Genomic DNA, 10,033 nt, shown 5'->3' on the forward strand with positions numbered 1-10,033 from the left:
TCCTGGGTGTCTAAGTTGAGGATAGACACATCTCTCTGCTATTATTTAACAAGCTAAAGCTGGATAACTTTGGATACGTGGAAGAGGCTCTCCACCCTTGTGCTTTGCAACTCTTTGTACTTTAACACTGGATCAGTCTTTCAATCACCTGACTTTTTGACTATCTTACTTAAAGGGGTGAGGAACCAATGGTGTTCACATGTCTAGTCTTATCCTGGGAGACTTTAGTTTCAAGGAAAGTAATTAGATACAAAAAGATGGGGACACCCATTTAAAATGAGATGGCAGAAGCCCTCTGTGCTTGCCACGGGGTTTTTAGAAGGTCTGGCCTGCCTCAGTGACTCTCCACGGACTTGTGTGGGAATCTGCTAGACAGCAACAACTATGGAAACAGGGCCAGAAATGTATCTTAACACCCACCACACATAACTGGGCTGTGCACTGAAACTTGGTAAATAGAGTTCCAAATCTCCTACAGTTCCCTAGCCTGCTCTGCAGCCACCACTCAAGTTGTACCTTATCACTCTTTCCCTTGACTGGAAAACCTTAAAAATCCTAATATACTTCACACAAATCTGGGGTCAAACAATGTTCAAGTCTTGCCTCCTTCACTCCCTCGAGGATTAAACTCAAGGACGCATCCAACATGGTGATTCAGATTCATGTCCTATAAAATGCAAACACTCAGAGGTACTCAAACATTTGTACAGAACAAATGGCAGACGAAATTCCACCCAAAAACTGTGTAGCACCCAACCATACTACACATTCAATTCCAATACTTATGTTCACTACTGTCCCACTGTTGATTCTTTCTATTCTTAGAGAAAGGACAGAGACAGAGTGAAAGTGTAGAGAGGAGTTTAGGGTCCATGGGAGGAGAACTTACTTCATGTTATAAAAAAAGAACCAGGCTGTTTAGGGAGGCTATTCATTATGTTCTGTTACAGCAGAGAGTTTCGAGAACAGCATTTGACCTTCCTGTCCTTGATTAAGCCATCCAGAAGGATACAGGCATATGACAAACAAAGGGGAAAACACAGCATTAAAACAAAATGTGTGTTTTGATGTGTGCACACTTAAAAATGTGTGTTTTAGTGTGTGCACACTTCTTTTTTATTCTGGCTTTGAAAGTATCTCTACCATCCTTACCAACCTCTGTCCACAGGCCCCACACAATTTATGTTCTGAGATGCTAGATACAGATGTATGTAGAGAAAGGACTATTTCATTCTCTGTTTGGAGGTTATCCTCATCTGTTAATACCCTAAAGAGTAACTGAAGGGACATAGAAATAGGTATTTATTTGTTCTTGTTCTGTTGAAAGAAGAAGGAGGAGAAGAAGGAAGAAAATCACATTTGAGTTAGATCTCAAAGACAATAGGTACAGAGTTGTTTCATGCCAGTTATGTTGTTATGACAAAATACCTTAAACTGAATAATGGATAAACAATAAGATGCATTGGTCACAGTTCCAGAAGCACAATAAACCCAAGGGGAAGGCACCTGGAGGTCTGGTGTCTGGGCAGGGTATGCTTCTCCCTCACATGTTTCCCATCTTGCAGAGGAGCAAATGGGATGAGTTTGTGTTTCCATCTTATAACCTCACTAATCTCATCTACGGCTGCTCCATAGTTTTTGGGATTTAACTACTCCCAAGGTTCACACCTTTAGACACTGTGACCAGAGGAGTTGTGTTTTCATATGTGATCTGAGAGCACGAACACACTCAGCCCATGATCTCGGTCATATTCTGCTCACTCCATTGGCTATTACAGTGTAAAAGCAGAGTCTGAATCAAAGTGCCCTGGGCCACATAGTAGGTCACTACCTACAAGCCTTGTGCACCGGAGTTAGGCGTTTAGTGTCTCTATACTTAAGCTTCCTCAACAGGAAAATGGTATAAGTAGTCCCCATCCTTCCCCATAGGGCTGCAGTGAGAAGTGAATGTGTTAGTACATTTGAAGCATTTAGAACATCAGCTTACAAATGCTAAGTCACCGCTTCTCATTATTATTTCATTGTCATCCCATAATACATTCTGTCAAGATGACAATAACCTTCTGAAGCTTCCCAATAAATGTCAGTTAAAGTATCTGTTCATAAACATCACACAGCATGTGTTGAAGGATGGAACAAACGTTGCCATTACAAACATGACTGTACAAAACCTCACTAGCCTGATGTACTTCAGCAATTTTATAACACAAGCCACATAACAAAAACTCTCTTTTGCTTCCATCTCTTTCACTTCTTCATCTCTAGTGCACATTTCACATTCCCAGTGCTCAGATCTCACTCCAACAAACATCCCTTCTCAGAGAGGCTTCCTCCACCTGCTACACTGGTAAGCATGTCTTGCTACTCACCCCTCTACTCATGCCGTAACTGTGCCCAATCCATTGCTTCACTACCTAACACCTCCTATGTACTCATGACGATAGGTAGGGAGCCTTCATCATTGTAAACATTCATTCTAAGTTAGCAAGCTAGTAAGCTGAAGAGATAGAACAGATTCAAATCCCTCCAACCCACCTCACTTTAAGAGAGCTTTAGGTTAGGATTCAAATATGGTAGACGTCAGATGGAGTCACTCCAAAGCGTGGACTGGGCACCCACCACCTCTCCTCCTGCCCTGTGTAAGAAAAACCAGGCCACTGAAGCTCTCTTCGCTTCTTCCCTGTCTCCACCCTGTCCCAGAGCAGCTGGATGAATCTCTGAACTAGGAAAGAAAATAAGCATAAACCTTTGTCTCTGCCTCAGCCACTTCATTAAACTATAAAGGGCACTGAGTGCTGAGTCAGGCAAGTTTGGAATCACCTTTGTCGGCTGTTATCCCTTATGGGAGGAAAAAAGCATTCGTAGAACTGGATTTCATCATGTGTCTAATCCATTAAAGAAGCCCATCTTTACTTTTATCTTAACTCTACGTGAATTGGAAGCTGCAATTGTCAAAAAAAAAAAGGCTTAATAATCATAAGATCACATGATTAAGATGAAATTTCAAAAACAGCTACAAAAGGGGGCTGAGTCGCTATGTGAATAATGTAACTTCAGGGTCCCACAATACATGTCTCAGAGTCTAATAACAATGGTAGATTATTGTCTTCCAGCACAGTAGTTCCCAGTAGTCCCAGTAGACTGGTACTGTCTCCTGGGGTTAGAGCCAAAGGATACTAGAAATAGCTTCTTCTCGTCTCAGTGACTGAGTAGCACAGTCAAGAGAGGTGATGCAATACATCCTACCATGGCACCAATTCTCACTCCCTACAGTGAAGATATCAGTTCCCCACACGCTGAGGTTGAAGAGAATGTTGTTTCTGCCTCCAGCCTGACGGTGAACTTTCAGAGGACATGTAGCTTATTCCTTGGAAGATAGAAAGGCATAATGTCAACAGCATAGTGCACCAACTAGTCCAGGCCACAGAGCACAGAGATGTTTGCTCCTCACAAGAGATAGGTATCACGTCATTTACACATAAAGAAACGCCGTTGTTTATCGCTGAGATATTAGTTCCAAGTACCCATAAAGACAACATGCTCACCATGTCCACACTCCGAGCAGAAGAGAAAGTGATGTTGAGAAAACGTGCTATCATCTCAGTTTCCCAGTGTAAAGAAGACTAGAGAGGTGAAAGTCTGAACCAACTCCCATACTGTCATGGCCTTGTATATTGAGTCAAAAACTAAAATTTGGAAGTTTGCCATCCCTCTTCACCGCCATCTCCTTACCTAACTTACTATGTGGCAATATTAACCTCCTAATGGGAGGTTAATGGGTTGTTAATGGGTTAACAAGCCCCTCACCTGGCCAGCTCTCACAGATGAGGTCACCCACAGACTCTGATCTTCTCACACCTATGTTTTGTTTTGTTTTTTAATTTAAATCACCAGCCCAACCCCATTTCTCCAGACACATTCCCTCTCTTTCATCTTCCCTGGGACTGATGTTGTTAAAAACAGCTCATTGCTGTGAATCATCTGTGTGGGGTCTCCCAGTTCTCTTGGGAAGCGAGTCCCACTGTTAGTCTCGATGCTTCTTCACAGCTGCTTGCTCAGTTAGTCGGATGGTAAAACGGTAGCGGTGTCACATCTTCCTCTCATTTGTTGTGATGAGCACTCAGATTCACTGGAGCACTGGTTCTCCACCTTCCTAATGTGTCACCCCTTTAATACAGTTCTTCATGCTGTGGTCCACCCCAACCACAAAATCATTTCACTGCCCCTTCAGAACTGTGAAAAATCACTACAGTAAAGAATACTGGTTAAATTACTATATTCTATACCTCGCAAGCCCAAGTTTAACATCGCTCACAGGTTTATTACGGGTATGGGTGTCCATATAAGTAGTTAAATATAGAAGGCTCAGTTCATTTACATGTTAATTGCCTGAGATTTAACAGGCAATCACTAGTTAGTGGTGAACATCCCTGACATCACTTTATATAGCAACGGTAATATACAATTTAGCAACATTTATTTTGCACATAACATTCCTGAAAGAAAGCCTATTGGTAACTATGGTAAAATTCACCCAGCAAAATACTAAGCTAAAATCAAATAGCCAAGTAGTGGTGAGGGTAAGAATATAGCTGGACCTCAAGGGAGCAGATTTTCACAAAAAGACTCAACTTCCAGTGAGAACAAAAGCAGTAACACAGTGTATGTGGGCAGATGCAGGAAATAATCAAAATGTTTACACATGCAATGGGAGGGGTTGGTTTGTTGTTGGTTTTTTTTTTTTTTTTTTTTTTTTTATGTGCTGTAGAAGCATAAGGAGCTGAGTTCTGGTCTCTGGTCCTCATGTAAACTCCAGGTAGGCATGGCAGCCCTTCCTGCTATCTCAGCACTCAATAGACAAAAGACAGGGGAGCCTGACATCAGCCTAGATTAGCGGAAGGTGTGAGCTCTTCCCTCAGATGTCCACAGTACACGCACTCACACACCTCCACACAGACAAGCCGTGTACACACATGGATACGTAACACATACGGATGCACACAGAGAAAGAAATTTCAACCACAACGTGGAGTTTCTAGGACTTGTTGTTAAGTACAATAAGCCAGTCAGAGTAAGGAAAGCACCATACAAATACACTTGTAAGAGTTATCTTAAGTGAGCAAATCCATAGGCATCGAGTGAACTGGCGAGCACCAAGGGGAAATAGGGAGGTGGGGAGCTGCTTAAGGGGCCACAGCATTCAGATTTGCAAGAGGAAAAGTTCTGAAAATCCTGTTCCAGATAAACACGTGTGACACTATTCAGCCGTGCACTGACGAAGTGGTTAAGATGGCAATTTGATAAAGCAGAGAGCACAGAGGAAACAGAATGAACTCCTTGTACATTTTATTCCCTCCTTTGATAGCACAATCTCGAAGCTTCGGGACTATCAGTGCATGAGATTTCCCTACTCCATCTGCCCTTAATCCTCCACTAAGTCCACCCACACTACTAGAGCCCAGAATGCCAGAATTCCAATCCAGGCTTCTCCACTTCTTAATTTATTTCATTTATCTTCTTTCTCCCTCCCTCCCCGTGTGTGTGTGTGTGTGTGTGTGTGTGTGTGTGTGTGTGTCCCTCCACAGTCCCACTATTGTGTTCTGATAAGCAAGGAAGATGATAATGCAAACAACTCAAGGCTGTTTGGGGATTGGGATGTTTAAATATGCACACTGCCCTTTGAACGGTTTCTGGAAAACAACAAATAATTACTCCTTAATGGCCAGATACAAAATAAGTTAAAGTTGATCTTAAAATAGCCAGATTCTAAGCAAAGTCATTTGGTTTTTGGACCAAGATGAATCTGAGAGATTTGTGTGTGTGTGTGGGGGGGGGGGGATGGTGTTGTTGTTGTTGTTTTGTTTTGTTTTTACTTACTGTGCAAAGAAAAACACAAGGATGCAATCTAGAATTTACTGTCTCTGTCAAGGCCAGGAACACCAATTCCTTGCCTCAGTAAGAGCGGTTATCACACTGTGCCACACCCAATGCCTACGTTTGTGTGTTTTAGATAATGGCATCACAGTTAAGTGCTAGGTAATCTCCTTGGCCATAGGACATCTCTCAAAGTTCCCATCTACATTTTAAGTTAATTAGTTGAGGGCTGAAATTTCTTTTAAATTCTAATGGAGAGATCTGACAAGTATAGCCATGATCTGGGATCAACCAAAGAAAGATTTTATCTTCCACAGTTTCCACAAAGAATGCCAAGCTGAAACCCACATCACTGCCCACCCACACGTTCCCACATCCACATCTGCTTCCACTGGGAACAGGCCCTTTGCTGCCCCCAACTACAGCCTGTAGCATATGTGTAGCTGAATCCAACGCTTTCAAAACCTTGAACTGAGAAGCACATAGCATACACTCTATTCTGTTCCACTTTGTGATAAAGTGCACACAGCTTTAATGGTCGATTAATCCAGGCAAAAACTGAAACAACAGTTCAGCACAACGACCTTCAAATGGAGACTCATGATATAAACACACTCTTTATGTGCGTTACATCTCAGTGCTGAAGCGCAAATAACCATTCACCATGTCTCTGAATTTAAGAGCCACATTTTTAGACCAACAACCAGATGTTTCAAAATAGCCCACTGTGAATGTTTCCTCTCTGCATTTATAAATAGCGCCCTGACCTCTTTTCCAACTGAATTCAAGAGCTTCCTCTTGATTCTGTGATTCTTAAAGTCTCTTGTTCTTGTGAAAAGACAAGTACTTCAACTGTCTCTGAACTTATATGCCTCTTTGTTTACATTTATTCCTTCAGTAAATATTTAAGAAACGGCTACTCTCTCCAAGATAATAGTGGGAAATATTTTCATTTCAAGATAACAGTACTTATCTCTCTTGAGAACAGTGTCCAGTGCTACAAAGCGAAGATACAATGTCTTCCCTCTAGGAGTTTAAAAAAAGAGCAGGCTTAGACATGACAAATAAGCAAAGGAAATGGCATGGGTACAGACAACCAGCCCTGAGACAAACTGCTCCCTAGAACTGAAGACGCACCATCGAGACAGAACAACATTCTCAGAAGAATAGGATGTAAGCAAAATAGCACTTCCTCTGAAACAACAGAGAAGCTAAATTCTGTGAGCTTCAATTTTATGGGGTTTGCAATATAATGCTTTATTTAAATCTCACAGATTGAACACCATCCTTTTGAAGTGATCAGGGACTCTTGAAGTCCTCCATCAACTTGAGTAGTCTATCTAAAGACTGCAGAAAGTCAGAGCTTTCCAAATGCTGCCGGTATAAACACTGAATAGGGTTTCAAGAAAAAAAAAAAAAAAAAAAGGCCACAGGTGGAGACACCAGCCCCTGAAAGTAGACCAAAGGAAGAAGGTACAAGGAGAGGAGATAAACATCAGGCCACAGCAAGGAGGCAGAGCAGGTGCAGTGTCAGAAGAGCAGCTGGACTCAGCTGCAGAACTGGAAAAGCAAAGCGTCTTCACCTATTCGGAATGAAGTCCTCCATAACCCTTCTCACCATCTCCACCCGTCTTCCAGCTTATCCTAAAGCCAGAAAGACAGACCAGCTTCCCTGTTGTTGGACAGACTGAGCCTTTCTCTCCTCGTGTGCACAGCATAACCACTGGTGTCAGTGTTTGTTTTGTGGTTTTGTTTTTGTTTTGTATTTTTTTTTGAGCTTTGAGAACCTTCAGGAATGATAAGCCATTTATTGCCTTAACTACCTACCCCGATATACACCTAAGCATAAATCAGAAAAGAATTCTCTCCACCTCTCACAGACAGCTTTCACAAAATGCCAACCTCGCCCAGGCCAGAACACCTTTCTTCTGCCTTGAGCATGGGTAGAGAAGTCTGTTTATGCTGAGTCAAAACTTCAAGAAAAGTTCTACACCAACCGGGAAACCACTGTTACTTCAATCAGAAAAAAAAAAAAAAAAAAAAAAAAAAATCAAAATGCCTTTACTGCTATTATATATTTGATTTGGGTGATATTTTATGCACATTTATTTACTGTGTGTGCCTGCACATGTATGGGGGGATGACACAGCATTTGCATAGAGGTCAGAGGACCACTTGCTGGAGTCATTTGACTCCTTATACCATGGAGCCCTGGGATCAAGCTCATGTCATTAGCTTGGTGGAAATACCGCCACATACCAAGGCCCTGACCAATGTTTTTTAAATCTAATAAAGTCTAACGTAGAAATGATTCAAGGCTGTATACCCATCCTCACTTTTACGTTCACTGTGTTTAGCTAAAAGTTCAAGAATATGTCTAGCACTGATAGGAAGTAATAGTGTTTCACAAAGAATCTGAGCACATGCAAAGGCAAAGACCGAGAAGAAAATCAATCACCACATCTGAAGAGGGGTGGACATGTGACAAGAGAAGCAGCTAAAGCAATGGCTGTCTTCATACTTTGACCTGTGTGCTCACTTTCACCACCCTAAGCTGGTTAGTTTCAAGGAAGTGTGTTAGGAAGTAATGATACAAACGGCAAAGTCTCCTTCTAGGACTCCTATAGCCCAGAATTCTCAGAAGCAAAGTTTTAAAACTTCTGTTTCAGAATGCTGACATTAAAAAACAAACCAACAACAAAAACCCTGTAATTCATGATAGCCCGTGTGCTATTTCCCCATGGTAACTACAAGTAGTTTAATCTGAAAAGCATTCACAGAGCCAGTGCCCTTGCCCCTCACCACTGGGCACCTGAGATGCCAGGAAAACAAGAATTTGTTTCTAGGTGGCCTGTCAGCGTCTCCTTTCACAGACAACCCAGAAATGCATCTGACAGGCTGAGGAGAGCAGGGAAGAGTTCAGGACAGCGGACCACGTAAGTCAGTTTAACAAGCCGCCTGACTTACCCTGTGGGTACATTTTATTAAGATAAAAGCAACACCGTGGCTCCGGCACACCAGGCAGGTCTGTCTAACACCTCCTGGCGTGAGGGCCACCTGGAATGTGCAGTCCTCTCTCCTCGGATGGGAGCCGGGGGATGTCTCCATTTTAGGACGCAGCCTACTTGCACGACCCACTTTTATTTCCCTCTCTTTTAAACGCTGTTAAATGGTGGAATGGCAAGCGCCTCTGCCCTCCACATTTCTCTTGCAGGTGTACAAAAGTCATAAAGAAGACTCTGACAGATGCTCCTCTCCTTCAGAAAGTTGCTGCACCCACAGCCACCTTCCACTTCCGGGCAGCGCTCCACGCGTCCTGGTGCTCAGTGCTTAAGTAAGGAGGATCAATACTGGCCTTGTAAGCGCGACGCTATTATTGGTAATAACAGTGACATCCGATTAAATGTACTTTCAAAAATAGCGTGTTTCAGCGCTTAAAAAAAGAATCCTAAGTGCCCTATTCTTCAAGGACAAACCTGATACCCGTCCACTAACTTACAAGAGCCTGAGACAGTTTTCCCCGTAGCCCATCTTCTTTTGTGGTTTTTTTTTTTCCTCTAATTATCAAAGATTATCGTTCACAATATAATTTCACAAACCTTCCAAGTCAAGAAACCCCGGGTCGCCACAAAGGAATCCAAGACTGGTTTAAAAAAAAAAAAAAAAAAAAAAAAACTTAGAATGAAGTAAAATAAAAACTTACTTTAATTAGTAGATGGACACCAATTCTCCCACGAGAACTGCTTCCCACACTAAAGGCAAAAGAGCTGCCTGGCAAGAGCACTCCGGAGAGGTCCCGGGGTACAGCGCAGGGTCCAGGCAGGTGGAGGCCAAATGATTGTAATTAAAGTTAATTAACAGGGCCGCCGCCTTAAGTGTGTAAGCAGCAGCGTGCGGGGGAGCACGGGGCCCCGATTCATTACCTCTACCGAGAAGAGAACTGGGTGCCTGGAAGTCGCCCAGGCTGCGATTGCTCGGGGGCGGAGGGAGGGCCGGGGCCGAGGCCGCGGCGGCGGACTGGATCGTCACCGGGCGGGCCAGATCGCAGAGGCCGGCACAGCCTTCCGATCGCTCGCCGGCTGGGCTGTCCGCCCCGACGCCAGCCGCGGGGAGCGCGGTCCGAGCGACGCGCGCCCCGGAGCGGAGCGCGCCGGCCCCC

General features: G+C 43.3%; 1 protein-coding gene across 1 annotated transcript in view; it reads right to left on the reverse strand.

The window, feature by feature from the left end:
• Arap2 (ArfGAP with RhoGAP domain, ankyrin repeat and PH domain 2) overlaps nucleotides 1–9,974 on the reverse strand; it is a 155,829-nt gene extending 145,855 nt beyond the window's left edge. Inside the window, exon 1 of the mRNA XM_055623805.1 lies at nucleotides 9,578–9,974. The gene's annotated coding sequence lies outside the window, so the exon portion shown is untranslated. The remainder of the gene's footprint in view (nucleotides 1–9,577) is intronic.
• Nucleotides 9,975–10,033: the final 59 nt, after the last annotated feature.

The sequence above is a fragment of the Psammomys obesus genome, unplaced genomic scaffold, assembly GCF_907164565.1.
Source record: "Psammomys obesus unplaced genomic scaffold, mPsaObe1.curated_primary_1811, whole genome shotgun sequence".
NCBI lineage: Eukaryota > Metazoa > Chordata > Mammalia > Rodentia > Muridae > Psammomys > Psammomys obesus.